Here is a 15,950-nt window from a genome sequence, read left to right as displayed (position 1 = left end):
GAACTTCGAGCATGAGCCATTGGTGTTTTGTTCAGGAAATTTTCCCTGTGTCCCTATGTTCCAGGCTCTTCCCCCACTTTCTCTACTATTAGATTCATTGTATCTGGTTTTACATGTAGGTCCTTGATCCACTTGGACTTGAGCTTTGTACAAGGAGATAAGAATGGATCTATTTGCATTCTTCTACATGCTGATCCAGCATCATTTGTTGAAAATGCTGTCATTTTTTTCCCCTGGATGGTTTTAACTCCTTTGTCAAAGATCAAGTAAACACAAGTGTGTGGGTTCATTTCTGGGTCTTCAATTCTATTCCATTGATCTACCTGCCTGTTTTTGTACCAATACCATGCAGTTTTTATTACTGTTGCTCTGTAATACACCACCTCTAACAACATGGTTTTCAGTTATGCCAAAGGAATTTTAAAAATTGCTGTTTTTAACTCTATGAAGAGTTGAGTGAGAAGTTTAATGGAGATTGCAGTGAATCTGTATATTGCTTTCAGCGAGATGGACTATTTTTACTATATTTACCCTCCCAATCATAGCATGGAAGATTTTTTTCACCTTCTGAGATCTTCGATTTCTTTCTTAAGGGACTTGAAGTTCTTGTCATAGAGATCTTTCAGTACCTTGGTTAGAGTCACACCAAAGTATTTTTTTTATATTATTTGTGACTACTGTGAAGGGTGTCATATCCCTAGTTTCTTTCTCAGCCTGTTTATCCTTTGAGTAGAGGAAGGTTGATGATTTGTTTAAGTTAATTTTATATCTGACCACTTTGCTGAAGTTGTTTATCAGGTTTTGGAGCTCTCTGGTGGAATTTTTAGGGTCATCTAAGTATACTATTATATCATCTGCAAATAGTAAAATTTTGACTTCTTCCTTTCCAATTTGTATCCCTTTGATCTCCTTTTGTTGTCTAATTGCTCTGGCTAGGACTTCAAGTACTACATTGAGTAGGTAGGGAGAAAGTGGGCAGCCTGTCTAGTCCCTGACTTTAGTAGAATTTTTTTTCAAGTTTCTCTCCGTTTAGTTTGATGTTGGCTACTGGTTTATTGTATATTGCTTTTACTATGTTTAGGTATGGGCCTTGAATTCTTAGTCTTTCCAAGACTTTTATCATGAAGGGATGTTGAATGTTGTCAAATGTTTTTTCAGCATCTAATGAAATGATCATGTAGTTTTACTTCTTTGAGTTTGTTTATGCAGTGAATTAAGTTGATACATTTCCATATATTGAACCATTACTACATGCCTGGGATGAAGCCTAATGATCGTTTTGATGTGTTCTTGGATTCTGTTTGCAAGAATTTTATTGAGTATTTTTGCATCAATATTTATAAGGGAAATTGGTCTGAAGTTCTCTTTCATTGTTGGGTCTTTCTGTGGTTTTGGTGTCCAAGTGGATCAAGAATCTCCACATAAAACTAGATATACTAAATTGAAAAGAAGAGAAAGTGGGGAAGACCATGGAACACATGGGCACAGAGAAAACCTTCCTTCCTGAACAGAGCACCAATTGCTTATTTTCTAAGAACAAGAGATGACAAATGGGACCTCATACAACTGCAAAGCTTCTGTAAAGCAAAGGTCACTGTCAGTAGGCCAAAACAGCAACCAACAGATTGGGGAAAGATCTTTACCAATCCTACATCCAATAGAGGGCTACTATCCAATATATGCAACTAACTTCAAAAGTTAGATTTCAGAGAAACAAATAACTCTGTTAAAACTGGGATACAAAAACAAAGAATTCTTGACTGAAGAATATCAAATGGCCAAGAGTCACTTAAAGAAGTGTTCAACATCCTTAGTTATCAGGGAAATGCAAATCAAAATGACCCTGGGATTCTACCTCACACCAGTCAGAATTGCTAAGATGAAAAACTCAGGTGACAGCAAATGCTGGCCAGGAAATGTTGAAAGAGGAACACTCCTCCATTGTTGGTGGGATTGCATGCTGGTGCAACCACTCAAAAAATCAGTCTGGAGGTTTCTCAGAAATTTGGACATAGTACTACCTGAGGAACCAGCTACGACACTCCTGGGCATATACCCAAAAGATGCTCCAAGATGTAATAAGGACATATGCTCCACTATGCTCATGACACCCTTATTTACAATAACCAGAAGCTGGGAAAAAAACAGATGTCCTTCAACAGAGTGGTGGGTACAGAAAATTCATACATTTACACAGTGGATTACTTCTTAGCTATTAAAAATAATGGCTTCATGAAATTCTTAGGAAAATAGATTGAACTGGAAAGTACCATCCTGAATGAGATAACGCAGTCAGAAAAGAACACACATGGTATGCACTCACTGGTAAGTAGATAGTAGCCCAAAAGCTTGGAATACCCAAGATATAATTCACAGACCACGTGAAGTTCAAGAAGAAATAAGAACAAAGTGTGGATGGTTCAGTCTTTCTTAGAAGGGAGAAAAAATACTCATGGAAGGAAATACCAAGACAAAGTACGAAGCAAAGACTGAAGGAGGGGCCATCCAGAGTCTGCCCCACCTGGGTATCTACCCCATATACAGACAACAAACCCAGACACTATTGCAAGTGCCAAGAAGTACTTGCTTAGAGAAACCTGATATAGATGTCTCCTCAGAAGCTTTGCCAGTGCCTGACAAACACAGAGGCAGATGCTCATAGCCAACCACTGAACTGTGCACAGGGTCCCCAATGAAGGAGTTAGAGAAAGGACTGAAGAAGATGAAGGGGTTTGCAACTCCATATGAAGAACAACAATATCAACCAACCAGAACCACCCCCCAGAGCTCCAGGAACTAAACCATAAACAAAGAGTACACATGGAGGGACCCATGGCTCCGGCCACATATGTAGCAGATGGCCTTGTAGGACATCAATGGGAGGAGAGGCCCTTGCTCCTGGGAAGGCTCTATGTCCCAATATAGGGGAATGCCAGGGTAGGGAGGCAGGAGTGATTGGATGTATAGGAGATCACCCTCATAGAAGTAGTGAGAGGGGAAATGGGATAGGAGGTTTCTACAGGGGAAACTGGGAATGGGAATAACATTTGAAATGTAAATAAATAAAATATCCAAAAGCAGTCAAATAGAAAATCTATCATAAATACTGTATCTACTAAAAAGCTAACATTCATTTAGTATAAACAGTTATAATATGGAAAATTAAATAGGTCTAGTATTATATATGATATTTGATATTAATTATATTAATAATTATACTACTATATAAAATATTAGTTCTGTGTAATTTTCCATGTTAGAGCTTTTTCTAATCAATGAATGTTAGCCTTTTAATAGATATATATTTATGTTTCTAATTCTGGCATTGTGGACTTGCTTCCTTACAAAACCCAGGACCACCAGCACCACCCACAATGTACAGAGCCCTCCTCCACTGATCAATAATTATGAAATGCCTTACAGCTGGATCTGTATCTCATGGAGGTATGTAATATCTTACTGATGATTTCACATTGCATTTCAAAAGTATAGAACTTGCAGACCATCCAGAGCTGTCTAACTCTGAGTCATGACACTATATTTTGAATTATTTTAGACTTATCAATTAGAGTTCAATAAACACAAATTGATGGTTTCAACTACTGTATCTTCCTATACGAAATACCACATTTCAGCATCTGTCTTCATGAAGTCCCAAATCAAACACATACCAGTTAACCTATCCATGTGTGATTCTATATTACTTATTTCTACTATAAAGTATATCATAGCACACATTTAACATATGTGATATTTCCACAATATTATTAGTTGCTTAAATCCACCACCCCTTATTTTAGACAGGAAATACAAAACATAAGTTTATATATAATTTTTAATATGTATAGTTACATATAAACTTAATAAAGTAAGGGAAATAGTTCCTAAATATTTACATTTAAGGGCATAAGTAAAGTGATATTTTAAGAACTATAAATAGCATGCAAATAGAATTTAAAGTTCTGCAAGCATGATTTGAGAAAATATGTATGTAATCTCTGTAATTATCTGCTGATTTTTGCCATAGAGCAAGATGTACTGTCTTGTTTGCACAGCATAACTCTGATTTATTTTGACTCATATACCTAGAAAGATGTCTGCACTTTTCTAAGAATTAATAGATGCATATTTTTCTAACTTAACTCATAAAAATTAATTTCATTCAAGTCCAATAATTTTGGAAATTATAAGATAGAATATTGAGTAAAAATTTCATTCCCACATCTCTTTTCTTTTTTAATATCATCTATTAATCTGTCATATTTTATTTAGCTATATAAAATGTAAGATTCAAAAATTAGAGAAAAACATGTGACATTTGTTTTTCTAATGGTTTATTAATGATAATCTTGTTACATTCATTTTCCTGCAAATGATATGATGTACCTTTTTGAGACTGAATAAAACTTTCTAGGTACACATGGCAGATTTTCTTTGCTCAGTAATCTATTAAAGATAGTTAGACTGAAGAAGGAAATGAGAGTTAACTACAGAGAAATTGAATCTATTCATAGTATATGCTATGCTTGAAATACTTTATATAAAAGCAGTACTATGTATAATGGAAGTATATAATAAAATATTTAGACAACTGTAACAGTTATCACAATTGTCAATGGATTATTACCCTTCTACAATTACAAAATTGTACCGATACATTTTTTTAACTTTAAGTTTTTAATTTTGTTTTCTTTGTAACTTTTATCCTTTGAGAATTTCATACATGAGTACCATATTTACATAATTTCTCCTTTTCCTCTACACCCTTCAAAACCTCCTGTTTCTTCCTACAACTAATTTTCAACTCTTGACCTCTTTTTCTTTAATTATCATTATTATGTATAAATATATATGTAATCATACACATAACACACACATAAATATGTAAACAGTTAGTATATTGCTTGTATGTATAGATGTTTCATACTGACTATGATGTTTCATACTGACAATTTCAGATTGGATAACCTATTGGGGTTATATTCATGGGAAAGAGGATTTCTCATTTTCTCTTCAAAATAGACACAAACAATATAAAAATATCTTGGTGTAACTTACAGAATTTCTTAACAGTGAGCACCTAGAATATTTTTTTAAATACATGTTATATTGCCAATGTACAAAAGCATACAATAAAAATTTCTAACCCCTAAAAGAAGAATGGAGGCCCATCAAGAAGCTAGCAGACCAAAAGGAAATGGAAACACATTAGTAAAAAATAAATCACACCCTAGAGATCTATGTCTTGACACTTGATTATCAGCTTCTGGCTCCCATACCCTTGAATAAAGGCAGAACTTCCACCAGAGAGGACTACTAAGACTTGACACCATAACTCCTTAATTTGCTAGCTCATAGCTCCAAATATTCTCTCCATAAAATAATCTTAAAAGCCCTTACAACCACATGGCCATATTTTTTAAAAACATAATCTCATTCTTTATTATCAATATTTTATATTAGTTATTTTTCTTATGATAAAACAAATGATACAAACTGATGCAGTGTTTCTTTTGGCTGGAATATTGAAAGTGCATTTTATTATGATAAGGAAGGCATGAATCCAGGAATGTGCAGTGACAGCTACATGATGTCCAAAATCAGGAATCACAGAGAGCAGAATGCTGCCATTTGGCTGGTTTTCTCCTTTTTATTACTATACATTCCACCCATGAAATGCTGCCTTATATATTCTTTTCACTTCATTTAGAGCCATCTGGGAATTCCTTCACAGTCACAGAATTTTTCACCTCGGTAATTATAAATTTGATCCTGTCCTGAAGTTTCCTTTTAATATTTTCTCAGGCAGTGACTCTTATTCAGCTTCTTGACTATAACTTGCCACTGTGCATTCAGAACTGAACTCAGTTCTATCTTTTCCCCCAGAATTAATTATCCTGAATAGATTTAACTGATTTAAAATCTTCAAGTCTGATTAAGTTGGTATCATTTGGAGCTAGCACTGATGTTATAGTTTACCTGATCTAATTCTGGAGATTCTGGTTCCCTTTGCTCATGTGAATTGTATTTACAGTGTTCTCTTGAGCAGACCATTTGCTTCATTACCTCATGCACATATGTAACTAATTCCTGCTGCTATAGCTTTGCTGGTGTGATTATTTGCAGTTAACACTCCTGTACTACCACTTAGCAATGAGTCTGACCTTATTATAAAGCCAAATAAAAGTCACCTATTACTCAAATATGCTTTCAATAACCACCCTAGTTTACGAATAATGCTGTTTTTAAGCAAACTGTCTCTCAATTAAGTATATGTGTTCTTCAATCATTTATTTTCATTTGTCTTCTAATGCATGCTTTTTCTTTGCTGCCTAGAAACAATATTTATAATTTTTTTATATTATTTACCAGTCATGATGGTTATTCTTTGTTGTCATGTTGACTACACCTGGAATTAGCTAAAATCCAAAAATGTAGGGCACACCAAGAAAAACTTTTGCTTAATTTGAAGTAGGAAGTATGGAAAGCTGTGGCATGAAGTCAGCTCCAGGGCACAGACAGAAACCAGAAGGATCCTGTCCCTGGCTATTCCTTGGTTCTGATGGTTCTATGTGGGTTCCTCTTGGGCCAGAAATTTGAGCAGATGTGGTGGTCTCACCTGTGTCCTCAGGTGTGTCAGCACCTGCTTTCTCCTGGCAACACCTGGGTATGGAGAGCTATGCTATCAGGTATGTCATCACTTCCAGCTCTTTCCAGGAAGGATCTGGGTAAGAAGACCTTGGAATGGAGTCAGCTCCAGGCACAGATGGAAACCTGAAGGATCCTATCCCAGGCTGCTCATTGGTTCTTATGTCCTGATGACTCTGTGCAGGTACCTCTTGGGCCAGGTAGTGGTGGTCTCACCTGTGCTCTCAGGTGTGTCAGCACTCTTGGGAGACCAGTTCACTCCTGGTGAAACCTGGGTATGGAGAGCTGTAGCACAGGGTCAGCTCTGGGGCACAGTTGGAAACCAGAAGGATCCTGTGGTATAGGCTTTTTCATTCACCAACACCTAATATTTTTAAGCCTCTCCAGTTACTGAAGGCTCTCCTGGAGCTTAAAAAGTACTGTTGGCCCATGATAGGAATTATATAACAAATTTAAGGAGATACATGCATTTGATTATTCTGGTTTAGCAGTTCTGAGCAGCAATGGATTTGGTAACTGTATATATTAAACCTTTGACAGTTTGTAGAAAAATAAGGAACATTATGATACTTATTTGTTCCTTTTAGCATCTATGATTGAACTGACAAAGAATAGGAAATTACCCTGCGATAAACTTTTTAAAACTTCTAGTATCTCAGAATATGGTGAATGACAACAGTGAACTTAAGTGAAATCACTGACTGGCTCCAGGTGTACATAAACAGTTTGAAGGTTACTAAGAGTGCACCACAACCAGCTCTAACAGGCAAGAGCATATAGCAACCGTAGGTTCAAGCAAACCAATTATGACACTGAAATTTTTTTTCCTTCACTTCTCTCTTTCTCTTACTAAAAACTGTTAGATTATATTCCTAAAGTTAGCCCCTAAGATCCATACCTTTATTTGGCCACTGACTCATTCCTAGGACAAAACACCAAGGTCCAAAAATCAAAATTCATTATTTGGCTAATATTGTCAGAATTTACTAATAAAACTCCACATTTTTTCTTCTTGAAAACCCACTCCTTCAAATATCATCTGCTTGCTTGCTGCTTGCTTCTTGCTGCTTGCTTGCTGCTTGCTGCTTGCTGCTTGCTGCTTGCTTGCTGCTTGCTGCTTGCTGCTTGCTGCTTGCTGCTTGCTGCTTGCTGCTTGCTGCTTGCTGCTTGCTGCTTGCTTGCTGTTTACTGCTTGCTGCTTGCTTGTTGCTTGATGCTTGATGGTTGATGCTTGATGCTTGTTCTCTGCCTTTGCAGCCCCCCTCCACCAAAACCTTCTTACTTCTTCAGGTTAATAAATCTTCTTTCTGTTAAGAATTTGGTATCTGGATATCTCCTGCACCCCTTGCTTACACTGAACAATATCTTTTCCCAGAAGCCACAGAGTTCAAGTTGCTAAAAATCAAACGGAGGCCCTCACTACACAGTTGGTTAAATTACAGCAAAAACTCAACCCCCTGCATTTAGGGTTAATGCGTTTACTGGTTAATGTAAGGGCATTAATTGATAAGAATAGAATCTTGTAACTAGGGGTGGGGGTGTGTCAAAGGACCCTATTTAAACTGAGAACTTTGAACCCTCAGATTTCCATGTGTTTATCTTACACAAGGAAGCAGAACCCTCAGCAACACCCAATGAAACTTAAAATGAAATAATGAAAGACTACCTTTTTCACCTTTGACTGAGAAAACTAATCCTTCATTATCTGCTAAAATAGCAATATGTCTTTACAGTTTTACCCAAGAATATATTAATTTTACAGCCCAATGTCATAACTTGGTTAGAAGGAATCTGATCCTCTCTCTCCCACAAACTAAACCATTGGTATCCTATATTGATGTCATTATACTGATTGGACCAAGTGAGGAGGAGGCAGCAATGACCAACTACTTTGAAATCATTGATAACACACATGCACATCATAGTATTGGAGTTGCACCTTGCAGCTTGAGATTGAAGTCTACCATGTCTGGATAGTTCCTCTGAACTTGGAACAAAATTGATGACTCCCTTTTCTTATCAGGACGTCCTCTTTGCCTGAACTGGGATTCCTGATATTCAATCTTTTACCTAAGGAATGTCACATAGTCCTTGGCAAACCTCCAAGTTCAACTTCCTTCTTCTCTGACAAAAACCTTCCCAACAAGTACCTGAGATTCCTGAAATACTTTTCTGTGCAAATGAGGCATGCACAGTATTTTAAATTCCATCCAATGATTTTACATTTGCAGAAAACTCCTTCTCATGCTCCAAGGTTCATTTATAGCACTTGGTCACCCCAAATAAAATGTATGGTACAAGCACACCCAGAATAAAGGTACGTGCACCCTCTGTTTCACTGAAGATTGCCTAAGACAGCTGTTTCATTGAATATTATCTTTAAAAAGCTGTAACACAAAATTTCTCAGAAAAGGACTTCTCCTTCTCCCCACTGCTGCCAATCACTCTCAGCTGTACTGGTTTCCTGAAGACCTGAACCATTCTAGACTCTGCTTCATCCCTCCAGCCTTGTGTGTAGCAGTGGCTGGACACCCTAAGGGAGGAAACAGAAGACTTGGAACCACACCTAGTCCTCAACACACATACAGATGGGAAATAAATCCATCCAAATTTAAAGGGCCTCAGCAAAATTCTTAGGAAACCAGTAACGCATACAGAGATACTCCTAAGGAAAGGGGTAAATTATTTTCCCTGGATATTCACCACCAAGAAAAAAAAGCACAGAGTTTAGTTGGCGTATTTGAGTTCTAGAAGCAGGATATTCTTCACTTGAGTTAATTCTGCACACATACCAAGTGACTTAGAAAGCTGCTAGGTTTGTCCAGGGTTTGCAACAGAAGAAATCCCTTCTACAAGCCTAGGCTGCTGTGCAAGCTGTTCTACCTCTTGGACCATATGATCAAGCAGATCTGATGGTACTTGAGGTGTGAGTGGCAGGTAGGGATATACTCTGGAGGCTTTGGCCAGCCTCTATAGGTGAATCACAGAGGAGACCTTTGGAATTTTGGAGCAAGCTTTTACCATCATCTTCAGAAAATTTCTTTTGAAGGAGAGCTCTTGGCCTGCTATTGGACCTTAGTGGAAACTGAACATTTGACAATTGGTCACCAACTTACCATTGATATGAGTGGCCTATCATGAGCTGGGTGTTATCTGACTTACCAAGCCATAAAGTAGGACATGCACAATAGCTATCAATTATCAAATGGAAATATATATACATATATATTTATATATGTATATATATTTCCACATATATATATATATGTATATATATAAAATATATATATATATTTTAGTATATATATATATATATGTATATATATAAAATATATATATATATTTTTTAGTATATATATATATATATATATATGTGTGTATATATATAAAAAATCAGAACCAAGAAAGTTCCGAAGGCACAAGCAAATTACATTAAGAGGTTACACAAAGGTCTATATTTTCTATCCATGTTATAATGCTGTATGCTATCAGGTAAGGAGTACTAGCTTCATCAGATATTACTATGATCTGTTGACTGAGGAAGGGAAGACTAGATCCTGGATTACTAATGGTTCCACCATTATGCAGGCATCACTCAGAAGTGGAAAGTTACAGCATTATAACCTCTTCCTGGGAAAACCAGGAAAGAAAACAACTAAGGAATATCTTTACAGTAGGAAGAACTTCTGGCAGTACCTATGGTCAATTATTTTGTTTGGCAAGAGAGGTGGCCAGATTTTCAGTTGTTCACTGATTCATGGAATTTAGTCAATGGTCAGAGACTTGAAAAGAGCATCATTGGAAATTTGATGAGAAAGACTTCTGTGGAATAAGTATATGGATATATCTCTCCCAATGGTCAAAGGATAAGATACTGTATCACAAATAAATGCTCATTAAAGGTTACTTCAGCTGAGGAGGAGTTTAATAACAAACAAATAAAATAAATAAAAGTAACAAATAAAATAGACTGCTTATTGTCAGCCTCTTTCCTAGCCATTTCTGCCATTGCCCAATGGGCCTGTGAACAAAGTGTCCATGGTGGCAGAGATGAGAGTTTGACAACAAGGGCTTCCACTTTTCAAGGCTGATCTAGATACAGCTGCTGCTTAGCAACAGATCTGCCAATATCAGTGATTATATTGAGCCACATATATAGCACCATTCCCTTAGGTGATCAGCAAGTAACCTAGTGGCAGTTAAACTACATTGGACTACTTCTTCCTTGGAAAGAACAACACTTTATACTTATTGGAGTAGATTTGGTTATAGATTTGCCCTTCTTATATGTAGTGTTTCTGCCAAACCATCTTTATGTAGACTAACAGAATGCCTTATCACCATCATGATATTCCACACAGTATTGCTTCTGACCAAGAAACTTACATCAAAGTCAGAGGAGTAAGACAGTGGGACCTCAATTATGGAAACCAATCATCTTACCATGTTCCCCACCATCCTAAATCAAATGACATTAATATCAAGTCATAGCCTTTTGAAGATGTAGTACAAAACCAATTAGGAGGCAACTACTTAGAATGCTGGGACAATGGTTCTCCAGAAAGAAGAATATGCTTTGAGTCAGCATCCATATATGGTAAGGCCAGTTACCCAAAAAAATGCAATATTCAAGGGGTAGAAAAGGAAATATTTCCACTTGCTTCATTCTTAGGGACCCATTAGGAAAGCTTTTACTCTCTGTTCCCATGCCCTTAAATTCTGCTGTCCTATAAGCTAGCTCCAGAGTGTGGGGTGCTCATTCCAGAAACCACAACAAAAACGTCATTGAACTGGAAGCTCAGATCTATGCCTGGAAACTCTGGGCTTCTGACACCCTTAAACAAACAGGATAAGAAAGGAATAACAGTGTTAGGCAGGGTGATTGATCCAGGTTACCAGGATGAATTCTGATTGCTTCTTCACAAAGGAAGTAAGAAAGATTATGTCTGAAGTAGAAGAGATCCTTTAGGGCATCTCTTTGTGCTACCATGTCTTATGATTAAAGTTAATGGGAAACTACAACAGCCTAATCCAAACAGGAAAACGAGCATAGATCTGCCAGGAATGAAGGTAAGAGTCACTCCTTCTGGAAAAGAACCAAGACTTGTTGAGATACTTGCTGACAGTAGAGAAAATACAGAATGGGTGGCAGAGAAAGGTAGCTATAAATGGCAGCTGAGGCAAAATGACCAGTTGCAGAAAAGAAGATTATAGCTGGCATGAGTGTGTTGGCCCAATTTTATTAAGAATGTATTTGCACAGATGATTGGGGTCCAGGAGTTTCCCCACAAGCCACACAAACACTGATCTCAGTGAAATAAGGATGGTTTGTTGAACATACACCTAAAGACTGATCAACCAGGGCAACAGCTGATAGCTGGACATTTCTCAACTTATAAAGGATAAAACTGAAAGAAAAAAACAAAACAAAACAAAACCACAATGAACTCATATGCAGGTGCTGGAAGTGCCACCCAGTGGTCAGCCCTAACTCAAGCCATTTTAGATATAACAATTCCTATTTGCCTTTAATTTGATGGGTCCTAAGTGAAGCTTATGGTTGTGGAATTTAATAGGATTAACAAGCCTCATACATAACATATAATATGTGCTCAGCATGACCCTGCTCTGAGTCAAGTTATTTTTCTGCATCAGTGAAATATGAAGGCATATTTCAGCAACAATATGAAATAGCTGGCAGACATGGAGCAAATGCTAGCAATGCTAAGGGAAACCATATGCAGTGATATTAATAATTAGATTCTCATTTGTAGTTTTAATCAAAGCCCATATGTGTTGTGCTGGAGCATAGAACTCAGCAGCTCACACAAAATATAGTCTCCAGTCTTTCACCAGTCTGAATTTTATGTGTCCTACAGGTGTTGTCTGACAACCCATGGATGGTCTGAGTCCTTATGGTCCAGGGAACAAACTTCAGATGAAAGGGAAGAATCCAGGACTGAATAGAGTCTACTTTCACAGCCATCAAGGTGGGCAGGATCACAAAGTGGGCTCCTTTTTAATGTGGGTCTGGCGGGGGGGGGGGGGGGGGTGCTCCATTTCACTCTGTTATGTGGGACAATAGACAGCATATTCTCTTCTGGAACTACTTCCAGCTCACATTAGGACATTGTCATGGGGGCCCAAGAAGACTGAAATGCTAGTCAAAGGGTATGCAAATGGGGGCATTTATCAGAAGCATGTGATTGGCTGATGCAGCTGAAAGATAGAGAGTAATTGCATCAGCTGGACTCATTAACATCAGCTATCACGTGCAGAGCTCAGCACTTACAGTTCACAGATGATCCCTGAATAGAGTTGGTCAGCCAGGTAACAATCTGATGAGATGAGAACAGACTAAGGACAGAAGTTAAAAGTGTCTAGTAATTGGGGAAGGTAAGAAATCAGAAGACTAAGGAAAAAGTCTCATTTCCAAGAACAGGTGGCTGTACATATATGGTGTCCATTTAACCTATGGCAAGTAGATCCAAATCTTATAACTATTTGATTCCCTGAAGCTTATGTAAATTTTAGTCTACAAAAGGATGTACATTAGTATTACCATTGTATTAAAATCCATATTTTAGAAAAAGTAGTAAATGGATGTCTATAAGACAACAGGAGTAGACTCATGCCTTTGAGACCTAGTAAAAGCTATAGCTCTGGGCTAAAAAGCATGACTATTGTTTTCTCCTTCCAAAAGGCTAGATTTGCATGATAGGAAGCATTGTTAAGTCTATAATCAGAAGGAGAGCAGAGAGAGTTTAGAATCTTGAGGTTGTGACTGAATTGAAAGCAGCAGTGCTTCACTAGCTAATCAAAACTCCATTAGTCAGGGTTAAAATTCTGAGCTTTGAAATATTAGTATAACGATAACCTGGGGGGACTATGAAACATTTCCCATTTTTATACATTTTAAATCTTTCTTATACCTCTATACCTTGCATTGATATATTCTAAAACATCTTAGACCTTTCAATCTTAAACACCATCTTAGACTTTCCCACATTTATAACTTACAATTATCAACTTCAAACATCTATCTGAAGCATTTTAATCATAAATCATTTTATTATCAATATTTAAGTTTCTTTTATGTCCTCTAACCTTCATCACTTATATTTATCAATCTCCAACATTTTAGTGAACCCTCAAACAGGTTTTAGATCCCTGTTAGGAACAAAATAAAAAAAGGGGGGAGGGGATCCAGGGGCCCTGGGGAAGAACGTAAGGAAAAAGGTGCCCACGCCCCGCCAGAGTTTCCCTGTTCTCTGGTCAGTCAGGTGTGGGAGGGCTGCTATCTACCCTATCCACTCATCCCTGGGTGGGCATTCCTCTACCCCACTCTTCAGGGGGTGGTCAAGGGGCAGCCCTGCCTGGGGAACCCCCGGAGCTACTTTGCTAAAGCCACCAGGGTTGTGGGAGAGAGGGAAGAGGGAAGAAGCTCCTAACACTGACCAGAGTGCGCAGCAGAACTTGAAGGAACAGAGCAGAACCTCTGGTTTTAGAGCTTTATTATAGCAATTCAGGGGAAAGAGAGAAGGTAGAAAGGAGGAAAAAAGAGAGAGGGGGGGAGAAGAAGATAAAGAGAAAGGGAAGAGGAGAGAGAAGTGAGAGAAGAGAGAGATGAGAGGACAAAGGAATAAAAGAGCGAGGTGCGGGCTGAGCACCCCTTTTTATGGTCTTCACTGTTGCTAGGTAACTGGGAAGGAGTTTAGCCTGAAGGTCAGAAGCTTGGGCCATTGCTTATGTGACTACTGACCATGCTTCTCTTGTGGGGGCTGTGGGAGGTGGTACCTTAGGCAGGGGCTGGGGTTCTAGGAGCATGAGGGAACGCCTACCATGTCATGTAGGTGAATTATGACCATCGGGGTTCAGACCTCAGCTCCACTGGAGACCAGCCTGCAATTCCCCACAGATCCCCAGACCTTAAATAATTTTTATATTTTACATTTTTCTATCGGATTATTTACTATGAAATGCAGTCAATTGATTATTGAGGGCAGCCGTTTAATATGAAGCCTGTAAGCAAGGCAAACCTGTTTGCCCTTTTAGATAAAAGACCTAGTAGTTTAAGTAATGAATTGACTAACGAACTAACAAAGTGGTAGACTACCTTAGATATGGAGCTAGTTGTTTGTTCTCTTGTTTTCAAGCTACAATAAGCTCAACCATCAATGTGATCAAAGATCTGAGAAGAATAAGTTGTAATCTAGATGGCCTATGTGTCAACTAAAATGACAAAGACTAATCCATATTTTATTACCTAGACAGTTGTTGTCTCAGGCTCCTGTGGTCTCCATGGCACCCAGGGCAGAGGAGATCTTTGGCCATCAAGCCCAAAGATGAAAAGGCTTTTTCTGTGGTAGATGAAAAGAGAAGAGACTAACCTTACCTTGTCTAAGGATCATGAGGCAATCAATTCTCCAGTTGTCCTCTATTTGTCCACAGTTCAAGTCAGGCCCTGACAGCAGGTGAGGCACTGGGAAAGTTATGCCCAGTAGTGGTCATACCACAATTCACGGGGTAATCTTTGTGGTTGTGCCCATATCTTTTTGGAGACCTTGGGGGTCACTGTTAGGATTTGGGAGTCTCTGTCTGTAATGAAAAGTTTAAACATATTAAATTCCATATCAGGAGATCTCTGACAGGTGTGAGAGCTGCTACCTACCTAACATGTCTGAGTTAAACAATCTCAGTCTGTTTTTAGTTATCTGTTCTACACTGTACCTTATACACATAAAACCAGAGACTAAATAAAGCTTAATTTTATAATTAACTGCATCAGTACTGAGCATGACTTCAAATACATTTCTGAACACATTAAAGGATTTGATTACTTTTAAATTTGCTATCAATCCCTGTTAGGTTTGAGCCTTATACCACCCAGTTTTGAACTGAAACTTTTCTAGCATTAAAATAAACCTTTTTAACCCATAAGCATGCTCCATAAAGAGACTAGGAACATGTTTGATATTTATATGCTATATCATTATAGAACATAGCAGTTTCTCATAAGCTTGGGTTTAAGCTAAAGGCAGTGTCAGGAAAGGGTTAACAAGTTCAGGAAAATGGCAAGGACCTTTGCTGAGGGCTGATATTACAAAGTAGCTTTAAGAAGGGAGAGGAAGCAGACCATTTGGCTGAAAGGACTGAACTGCTCAAGCAAACTGAAAAGAAGGAGAATGGATTTAAAAGAACCATATTTTTAAACTTTTTAATATTGTAAAAATTCATTAATTTTTATTCCTGGTATCAGTATCATAATTTACAGAGCAATATAACTGATGTAATGAAAAGAA

Source organism: Mus caroli, chromosome 2, assembly GCF_900094665.2.
Source record: "Mus caroli chromosome 2, CAROLI_EIJ_v1.1, whole genome shotgun sequence".
In the NCBI taxonomy this organism is placed as follows: Eukaryota; Metazoa; Chordata; class Mammalia; order Rodentia; family Muridae; genus Mus; species Mus caroli.
The sequence above is the reverse complement of the archived record's forward strand: the minus strand, read 5'-3'. Positions refer to the sequence as shown.